Here is an 11,654-nt window from a genome sequence, read left to right as displayed (position 1 = left end):
AAATAACCGGAGAGATCCGCGATTGGCCCGGGACCCGGTGTGACCCTGGGTCTGTAGACAAAGAAAAAAACGTTGAATTTTTTTTTAGGCGGGCGGTTTGAATTTGAAAGGCGCGGGCTGGGTTTGGTTTTTTTCAGGGCAGGCTGCTGGAAATTTTGTAATTTTAGATGGCTTTGGTTTAAATAATTTAAACACAATGGCTACTGGAATTAATTTTAAGAAAATAAAATTAGAATTAATTTTAAGAAAATAAATTAAAAATAAAAAGGGGTCAAGTCATGTGACCTTATTATGGTGCGGCATTCGCATCGTTCACGTCGTGCATCCTTAATCCGATGGTTAATCGATTGCACCCCTGCGCGTGAGAGACTTCTTTTCCCTAGTAATTGGTTAAAGGTTTGTAAAGCCTATTTACTTATAAACTAATTAAGTTTCTCTTTTCTTTCCTATGTGGGATGTAAATGTTTAATTTCATTTTATCTTGTTCCAAACCATTTCAAGTGGTTCACTTTGAGCAATTTATGACATAGAATACGTTGATATATTTCAATTTATTCTGAATTTAATTTATTCATTATATATTTAAGACTCAAATTAATAAAAAAATAACAAACCAAAATTGTTTATAATTTATTTTGGATATATATAATGTATAAAAATAATTTTAAATTAATTATATATATTTAGTGTATATAAATATTATTTATTTATTTATTACGTCATCCGGTTTGACCAATCCGAGTCATCCGGTCCAACCAAGTGACCCGTGACCCAATCATCAATCCGGTTTGATGTCCGGTGCGGTTCTGATAACATTGGTATTTCTAGTATTTTTTAATAAAGAATCATCTTACAAACAATGTATGAAAATATTTATATTCATACAACAATGTATGAAAATATGAAAATATTTATAATGTATGCAAATACTTATATTTGTACGAGTGTACAATTTATATTCTAAGTAATTATATTTTTAGTTAGTAAATGAGTTAAGTAATTAAATATTTATATGGTACAAGTGTATAATTTATATTATAAGTAATTATATTTTTAGTTAGTAAATGAGTTAAGTAATTATATATATATATATATATATATATATATATATATATATAAAGAATCGTAACTTTATTAATTAAAGAATGGATATATCCTCAATTAGGATATTGTCAAGAAATACAGGAATAAACGAATGATTGAAAGAATTAGCATAAGAACGAGTATTACGTGTTAAAGCATGTGTTGCGCAGTTCGCTAACCTTGGAACAAAAGCTATCGAACAATTTGGGTGGTTAAGTATAAAAAATTGAATCTCCTCTATTACCGATCCATACTCAGAAAGATGGACCACTTCATTTCCATTGGTCTCGAACTCGACTCTGTTAAAACCTTGAGCCACCGCTCACTCCACACATGCTTATAAAGCTTGTCTGCCGATGATAGCTGAGGCCTCCAATAAATTGACCCTCCTAATCACGTAATATGACACCAACACCAAATGAACCTTCAACAAGAAATACTGCTGCATCTGAATTACACTTGACGAAACCGTCCTTCGGCTTGGTCCATTTCTCTCGATTTTTTCCATTGATGTTACCCATTATACGCCAATATGCTGGGTCTCGCCTTTCCTCCCTCTCTCATGATATAGCTCTCGCATTTCTTTGCCCCAATTCATGTAAGTTACACCTGCTGCTCGAGACATTGCTCAGAAATATGATCTCATACGTTCGGTGGCATCTGAGATAGATTGGGAATACTTCGGTACCCCTGGACTATGTCAGGACTATTGGAACCATCTTTTCGATGACCGTGAAGTAGAGGTGAAGGTCCTCTATAGGTATGGGTGCCGACACAATTGTTGGGGAGGCAAGGAACACCTTGATTGCTTGGAAAGCTTTCTGACACTGAGTGTTCCAAAGAAAAAGGTGCTCCTTTTTTAGGATTCTATAGAAGGGGAGGAATCTTTGAGCCGGGCGTAACAGAAATTGCCCAAAGGCGATCAGCCTTCCGTTGAGTTATTGTACTTCTCGGAGGCTGCTACTTTTTTCGGACTAGGCTCGATTCCCTTATCGGGTACCATATATCCTAGGAACTTCCCAGATCGGATGCCGAAAAAACACTTTAAATATGGCAAAAATGTCTGCCAGGTCCCTCAAGTGTTCGGCTACATTCGTGCTTAGGACGATCATGTCGTCAATGTAGACTTGTACGGTGTTACCGATTAGATTGACGAACATCTTATCGGTGCGTCTCTGATAGGTGGTCCTACATTTTTTGTCCGAATGGTATTACATTGTAGCAGGAAGTGCCTTCATGGGTCATAAAAGAGGTCTTTTCTGCATAGGCAGGGTTCACAGGGATTTGTTGAAATTCGGTTATGGCATCAAATTGTGATATAAAAAATTCGGCCAGCTATTTGGTCGACCAGTTAGTCGATGTTAGGCAGAGGGTAACAATCCTTAGGACATGTTTTATTAACATCAGTGAACTCTACACACATAAGGTACTTCCCATTGCTCTTCTTTACAAGCACAACGTTAGAGAGCCAATCGAGATAGTACACTTCCCTAATGAAATTTATAGCTAGCAGTTTACTGATTTCCTCATTGATTGACGTTTGCTTGTCCTTGGCGTGTAGTCTCTTCTTCTACTTGACTGGGGTGAAGGCTGGATCGATGTCTAGATTGTGTGTGGCATACTTGGGAGAGATTCTAGTGATATCTGTTGTTCGACAGGCGAAGATGTCAGTGTTGTTGGTCAGGCCCTCTTTGATTGAGTCTTCCATTTCTAGCGACAGCTGAGTGTCTTCAGCTATTATGCAATCAACGAATGGCTTGATAGGGCGGGGGTTGTATCCCTTCATATCTATTAGATCTCCATCCAGGCACATAGTGGCCCAGGGCTGCGTGGCTTGCCAGTGGATCTTTTAGGCTAGCCGTTTGTCACTGGTAATATTGATCTGACCTTTCGAGCATACGAGGGTTAGACTGAGGTCCGTTATGCTGACTGATATCCTTGCTGCTGACAAGAGTGGGCGTCCTAGGATCGCGTTGTATGTTAGAGGAATTTCCACCATGGCCCACTCAGCTTCCCACTCTCCTTCCGTGAACACGATAGGCAGGGAGATAATTCCCTTGACTAGGACCTTGATGTTGGACAGTCCAATAAGTGGGAAGCTTCCCTCTATGAGGTCACTCGCCCGTCCCTTCATAGCTTTCAAGGCCTTCCAAGTTAGTAGGTTGATGGAGCTTTCGGTATCCACCAAGACTTGATGGACACTAAAGTTTGCAATTGGCAAAGTGATCACTAAAGACTCCGGATGTGGGGTCCGTAGTGGGGGTTGTACCATCAGTGCTTCACTGTCTGCCTTTCTCTTGTTCAAGGATGTGGGGGCTCCACCGCGGGCGGGCGCCCCCTCCCTAATGACGTGAATCTCCCTTTGATAGCGAGGCTTCTTACCATCGTCCAGCCTTGCAGCTGGGTTGCACTTTCTATAACCTAGGTCTGCTTGTCTTGGAGCCCTAAGGGGAGCTCCTTACTCGAGGATTTTGTCTATCTCCTTCTATAACTGGTTGCAGTTCTTTGTCAAGTGTCCAGAGGATTTGTGATACTTACAGTATAGCTCATTATCTGTGCAAGCTTTGGTTGATCTTTCGAAAGACGAGTGCTTCTACCCACCCCCGTACAGAGGCGGTGGGGCTGTGTAGTGTACTTCCCTGTCAGAGGCTTTATCGGACTTGTGGTTGCTCCTATTGTCGCTATGATCGAGCTCTCTCTAAGACTAATATTCCATATGCGCTTCCTACTTCTTACTTCTCATGATGTCTTTGGGTTTTGTGGGGGCTTTGCCCTTTTCCTCTCACCGGGCCTCACATTTTGCATTGTTTTTTCTGACTCTTTGTACCCCGGAGGGCGGTCACAATCGTCGTACCTGACAAAGGTCTGTGCCATGGTCATTAGCTCCTTGATAGATCGGGCATCTTTCAGAACCACTTCTGCTTCAGCGATTCGCATGAGGTTCCCTTCTCCAGCGCATCGTGTGCGACTTCCAAATGGACTAGTTCATGGCCCGCTTTGCCAGTCAGAACAATTGGCAATTTCCTTAGACACGGAGTCCCTCTATCATTTACTTTAAGCTTTACAGTGTTAATTTTTTATTCCGCATTTCGGGACTAAATGCTACACTAATGGGGATGGAAGGATAGTATGTTATCTTTATTTTCAGTAGGTTGTTATTTTCGTACTTTTGTCTACAGTCGTGTGACGTACATTAAATTTTAATTATATCTCATTTTGCACTTTTATTTTTATTATGTCTATTTAGCTTTTAAGTAAATGTTTTTGTTGAATAATTTTTGAATCCCCACTCTAAAGTTTTGCTTTTACCAAACAAAGCATCAAAATAAAGTTATGTCTAGAATAAATATTAATTTTTGACAGGATTCAGTTTTATTAAAACTCAAATTTTATAAACAAATTCCGAACTATTTTGAACACGTAAATTTTTTCATTGCACTCAGTCTTTAACATATCGACATTTACATTTTGAGAAATAAAATTGAGTTATTTGGCACGAATTACCATATTCAAAGTGAGTTTTTAAGTCAAATTTAAAAGCATTCACTAATGCTTCATTTTTTCATGAGTATTCCATAATCACACGAAACTTGAGAATTTGTATCAAATACTGGTCAAAACCTCATGTGTCTAGCTTAAAACACAAGATGACATGGACATTCTTTGTTTTACCCCCCACATCATCAGACTCAAAATAGTAGCCTACCTTAAACACATTCTCCATTATTCACCCCTTCGAGCTTAGATATTCTCTTAATTTCACCATGTTATAAACCGCATTCCCTTCACCCCTAGATTAACGGGTAACTAGTAACTGATATGCTTGTTAATTTCAAGAGACGTTGATGATTCACAGTGAAAACAGAATTCAGACAAATACTTCTGCTAATATATGATGGTTATACCTCCCTATTTTTATATTTCATATTTTTTATATATACATATAAATAAAATTAATATTTATATATATACAAAATAAATAGTGTATATATATATATATATATATATAAATATACAAAAACAATATATATATATATATATATATATATATATATATATATATATATATATATATGAGAGAGAGATTTCTGTTACAAAAATAAGATTTTGACAAAATTCTTGCGAATCTATCACATATTCTAAAATAATTGCTCCGTAAATTTATCTACCTTCCCATTCTCCACACCTCTACCCTCAGCCAATATTACAACACATAAAAGACCTTTTAATCATGTTTATAGTCGGTCACGTTTGGTAAAGATTTGGATAACCATGCAAATTTTTAATAGTTAGTGTTTTTAAAAATTCAATACCATAAACACTTGAGCGTGAGAGTGACTTCTATGTGATGTGTTTAAATTGGTTCAATTTTATTCAACATTATGAAAGATGTCCATTTAAAAAACAAGAGTGTAAAAACAAATCAATTTTGTTCAAAGAAATAGTCCGAGATTTGAATATAGAATTTTTGTTTATTTTTTATCAAAATAATTCATGTATTTACATTAATTTATTTGACGATATTCTTTTCAAATTTTCTTTGCTTGCGAACAAAGAAAGGTTAAGTTTGGGGGTGTTGTTATCGTCGTAATTTATAACATTTTTCGTACTTAATTACTTCTTATTTTGTACTATTTTAATAAGTTTTAATGTTAGTTTTCGTATACTTTCATCATTCTATGTATCTAAGTCATTTTCGTGTTATTTCGAGCATTTCACAAAATTTCATCACAAATAACCAAAGTTGGGGCTTTAGATGAGGATTCGGAAGTGAAACGGAACCATAAATGAAGTTTATTCACTTTAGTCCTTGCACCTCATCGAGGTGGTTTTCAACTCCTAAGTTGCCAAAGTCTAGTACAACCCTCTTTAAAGCTTAATTTGGAAGATTAGGGGATTGGAGGACATAAGAATACTTGGTTTTTGAGAGCATATGTGACTTTCTACTATAAAAGGAGACTGTGTGAGCCATTTGAAGACACACCAAGCTTAGGCTTAATTCTTCCCCCTTTAAATGTTATGATATTAGTGAAATGTAACTCTTCCCGGAGAAATAATAATTCACAAAAGCACTTTAGTAAATCAGAATGCATACCTCGAATACATTGGGATTGAGACATTTATATGGGATTCTATAACCTATGGTTATTAATGGTGTAGTATAGTCTTGCCATTAATGCTCTTTAACACATTAATTACTCATTCTTTGATTTTGTCTGTTCATGCCATTAAGGCCTTTAATGGCATTAACGCTTGGTTGTCCTTGAGGATGTTCTAAGTGGTTATAGAGGTGGATCCATGTCGTTTGGCGGATCTGGAGTCCGTGCTCCATTGGTGAAATTTTATCTATTTTATCTATTTCCCTTTTTTCAAGATCTGTTAATCGTTATTTCATACAAAGAGGGATTAAACAAGTGTACCTTTTCTTATGATCAATCTACCATTGCAAACGAAGTTTCCACTAACTTCTCAACCGTGTTTCACGAACAATGAAAATAACAGAAAAGAAAACTGTTAATAATGAACCAATGAACAACAATCTAAATTGATTGCCTCTAAAGGAATCGTCACGAGATCAAAGAGAAAATAAACAAAAGGAGTAATTAGACGACTGGAGGTCGGAAGAATTTCTTCTCTGCTTATTTTATGTTGGCCAAAATTCATAGCCTTGGGGGGCTATTTATAGTCTTCCAAAATACTAACCCTAATTGCATTAGGCTAGAACCCTTAATTGGAATCATATTCTGAATAGGTTTACAATTAGATGAATAAAATATTATCTTTATCTATGTTTTAATATAAATAAATAATAATCCTACTCCTAATTAGATAATTATTTATGTTAGAGATTTAATTAATTAGAGATAAAATTACATTAAACCTGCTAATTTATATTATCACATAATTAGATAATTTAACTATAACTATAATCTAATTATAATCATCAATTATGGGTGAGATCCAGTGCGACAATGGGTCTAGGTGTGGCAAGTAGCTTATTGTGTGACATAACAAAACTACGTAGTTTTGATGATAATTGAAAAAAGCAATGTGGCAAATTTGTAAATAAAAGAAAAGAGATGATAGAGAAAATTGTTTTATTTCTTTTCTTTAAAATACATTTTCCTGACATTTCTAACCTCATTTTTTGAAAAAATTTATACTATTAGAGTCGTCTAAATTAGACGGTAATTTTAAGATCCCTAAAATGTCACACCCAACCCTTAAACAACCTCAATCGGCATCGGGCGTGAAATTGAAAGATCACAATCAACACTTTTGAGTCTCCAAATTATCCAAATATCATAAATATCACACTGTTCAAGAATTCCTCTCAAATACATTTAGACTATATACATATTTCTATTACATTTAAGTGTCAGATAGTACCCAACATAACCAAATCTCCAAATTACTGCAAGGGCAAATGTCCTAACTAAAGACAAACCTGGTGACTTGATACTTCAACCTTGTTTATCAACTAGTAACTTCTCCTATACCTTGCTCTTTCTCGCCTAAAAACATTAAAACATTTTAAAAACGTGAGACAAAAATCTCAGTAAGCAATTATCAACTACATAAAATACTTATACTCAAAATAACTATATATATATATATATATATATATATATATATTAATTTCCAAAATGCATTATATAAAGTTCATATTCTTAAAAATGAACATTTATGGATTAAACCAGAATAAAATACTCAAAATAGTACTTTTAACCAAATATGCAATTTAAAATATCATAAGCTTGTTGTAAACATTATTTCTTAAATTATCCCACATTGTCAAAACGTAAATCACTGTATTAAAATACTTTATACCAAAACTTATGTTCAAAATAGCTATATTTATTTGTTTAAAATATCAACTACACAATATAAATAGGCTTGCAATTAATCATTTACTTAAATCACCCACAAATAGGGATGTGCATCGGTTTAAAACCGAACCGAACCGAATTTACCGAATACCGAAATATCTAAAAATCTTATACCGAACTGAACCGACGTAAGAACATGAACCGAACCGATTTTTTCCGGTTCGGTTCGGTTCGATTTAATATAAAACTTTACAAATAATCTAAAAAACACAAAACTTTAATTCATATACTAAGTAAGAGCATAAATCAATGGTTATATTAAATGTTTTTTTTAAGGTAAATAGGTGTTAGATTAGAATTTAATGGTTATATTAAATTCAAAGTTAAAGTAAATAGATGTTAAATTAGAATTTAATGGTTATATTAAATGTTTTTTTTGTAGAGTCATAAATTAAAAAATTAGCAGGTTGTGTTATTATTAGATAGGTGTTATGTATAAATTTAGGAAGAATTGGAATTTTTTTTCCAACCATACATGTATAAAACGACATAGTAGCAACTAATCGGTGCGGTTCGGTTTTTATTAGAAACCGAACTGAACCGAACCGAAAACCGATATTCACTAAAATAACATACCGAATCCGAACTGTGTAATAATAAAACCAAACCAAAAAACCGAACAGTGTCGGTTCGGTTCGGTTTTGCTGTTTCAAACCGTATAATGCACAACCCTACCCACAAATCAATAAATACTTCATAAATCATATTTCGATAAATACTTCATAAACCGTATTTCGATAAATACTTCATAATCCGTATTTCGATAAATACTTCATAAACCATATTTCGATAAATACTTTATAAACCATATCTCAATAAATACTTCATAAACTGTATCTTAATAAAATACTTCATAAATTGTATCTCAATAAATACTTCATCAAATGTATATCAATAAATACTTCATAAATCATATCTCAATAAGCACTTCATAAATCATATCCATCCGAGAGATAATCCCCGTATATATCAATCCCACAATATAATAGAATCGAGATATCTCATAATTTTGCCTAACCCGCATGGTCTTACTCAACACTTCTTTGACATACTCGATAGGTCTTTCAACTATGTACACATGTTGTATTTCTCAATAAATACGGACTTTAATTAAAGCCACCTATCCGGATTACTCTTGATGGATACTAAAAATATTATAATTTCATAATATAATTTAAAATCAGAAATATATATATCCCTCATAAATCAACATCATAAATTTTCTTAATACCTTTACTCAATCAATTTCCAAAATATTAAATCATAAATCATGATTGAACTAAAATCACCAATAAATAATTTAAAAATATACTTATCAAAATTAACTTCAATTTCTTAAAAATAACACATAAATAATCATATATAGACTTTATTTCAATAAATCATAATTTCATCAAAATTAATAATTTAGCAACCTTTAATCAAAACTCAAATTTACTTTGAGAAATAAATTTATAGAAAACCACTTATTATATATACATATACATTTGATCACAAACCAATTATCAATAAAGTTTCTCAATACACTTTCTTTTGAATTCTACTCTTCAAAATATCAAATCTTACACAAATATTAATCAAATATACTAAGTTCATCAAAACCAAACCCAAATCATGTATACATAAACATATATTATAGGTGGAAATTGACATGCAAATACATATATAATTACTTGAACTTAACTTTAAGCTCATGTTAAAAACTTCAATTAATCAAATGCATGTCAAAAATCACCACAAAAATTTAATTTTCTGGAAAATATAGAGAGCCTTATAGACCTATATATACATAAAAACTCAAAAGGGTAGTGGATATTTACTTACTTTAGCCATAATTGAGAAAATAAACACATTAAGCCTCAAATCTTTCCATCTAATCTGCTTAGGACGAATCCATGCTAAAAACCTCCAAATCAAAATCACACCGTCTACAATGTGTATTAGGATGTCTAGAACCTACTGTAAAAAAATCGGCTCAATCGGACCACAGAAACTCTAGATATCATAAGATCATTGAAGGTATGTAATTTTGGGGTGAATGTAGAAGAATATTGAGAAGATGGGGAAGAAAATGTGAAATGAAAATTGTTCCTCATATTTCATATATTGGCATTCGAAATACAGGTTTGGGAATTGCAAATTTGTGTTCCCAATAAATGAAAAATATCCCTTCTGGTCCCTCTAAAATTTATTTTCTTTTAAAACTTACCCTAAACTTTTAATTTTACACTTATAACATGAAATTGGCCTCCAAACTATATCCATAATATCCAATTAACGTTGGGATCGTGGGAGACTAGGATGCTGGTTTTCGGAGGAGGATGCGAATTGGATTGGGCAAATGGTTATCCCGATGACAAATCGACCGGATAAGTTAATTTGGCATCACACTACTGATGGATTGTATTCATCCAAATCAGGCTATTGGCTACAGACTCAAGTAAGGGAAAGGAGAGATGAAGAGGTGGGCTGGTCAAATATGTGGAGGTTGAAGATGCCACTAAAATTCAAGTTCTTCATCTGGAAGCTGATATCTGGTATTCTCCCACTCAGGACCAAGTTGGCGGATAGAAGAGTTCCTATCCCGATTGTTTGCTTAATGTGCCCAAATGGCGTGGAATATGGAATGCACCTGTTCTCTGGGTGCAATTTTGCACGTAGCTGTTGGCGACATGCGAATCTTGAACCTCCGGCAGAAGAATGGGATCGCATCGAGGACTGGGTATTGCACATGTGTACAGGTGCGGATACTGATATTATTAGAAAACAAATTACTGTACTATGGGCTATTTGGTTTGAGAGAAATAATGTGTTATGGAAACAAGGAAATAGAACTGATGAAACTGTAATGAGCATTGCAAATGGTTTGGTGAGGGATTGGATTGAGGCACAGGAGGCGAGATTTGGAAGTGGGAAGCAGGTGGAGAGGGAAATTGTAAGGCGGGAGGATAATGGTGCTGCTGATGGCGATTTGGGGAGAATGATAAGGGAGGTTGAAAGTGGTCGGGTTCATATTGGGGCTGAATCTAGCTCTGCTGCAGAAATGCGGATTGCTGGTCTTTTAAATAAGGCGAGGGAAGCATGGGCAGGTGATGGGAGATGTGTGCGAGGTGAGGTGATCAGCAGGGGCATGGAAGATTTAGTACGGCAAGCTGGGTCATTAAGCAATGGGCGAGCGCTTGAGACAAGAGGGGGGGTTGTTAGCGAGTGCAGCAATAGGACTGGTTTTATTTGAATCCGTCAGCAGAGAAAGTGGAGATGCCCGACTGCAGGAACTTTAAAATGCAATGTGGATGCATCGTTGTTTCCGAATGAAGGAAGGTTTGGAGCTGGTGCTATCATTCGTGATAGTTTGGGTGCGTTTTTACAAGGGCTAAGTATGCATTCGATGGGTTCTGTGACGGTCAAAATGGCAAAGGCATTGGCAATAAAGGATAGTATGGAGTGGTGTGTGGCTTTGGGTCACCAACACGTCATGTTTGAATCGGACGCAAAGGAAGTTGTTGAGAGTATATACATGCGACATAGAAATTTAACCGAGTATGGTTGTGTTCTAGACGAGATAAGATCAATTCTTAATAACCATCCACATTTTCGGGTGGTTTTTGTTACAAGATTAGCGAATGAAACGGCTCATGTCTTGGCTAGACACGCTCGTTTCTATGCTAATTCTTTTACTCA

The sequence above is a fragment of the Euphorbia lathyris genome, chromosome 2, assembly GCF_963576675.1.
Source record: "Euphorbia lathyris chromosome 2, ddEupLath1.1, whole genome shotgun sequence".
Taxonomy (NCBI): Eukaryota; Viridiplantae; Streptophyta; class Magnoliopsida; order Malpighiales; family Euphorbiaceae; genus Euphorbia; species Euphorbia lathyris.
The sequence above is the reverse complement of the archived record's forward strand: the minus strand, read 5'-3'. Positions refer to the sequence as shown.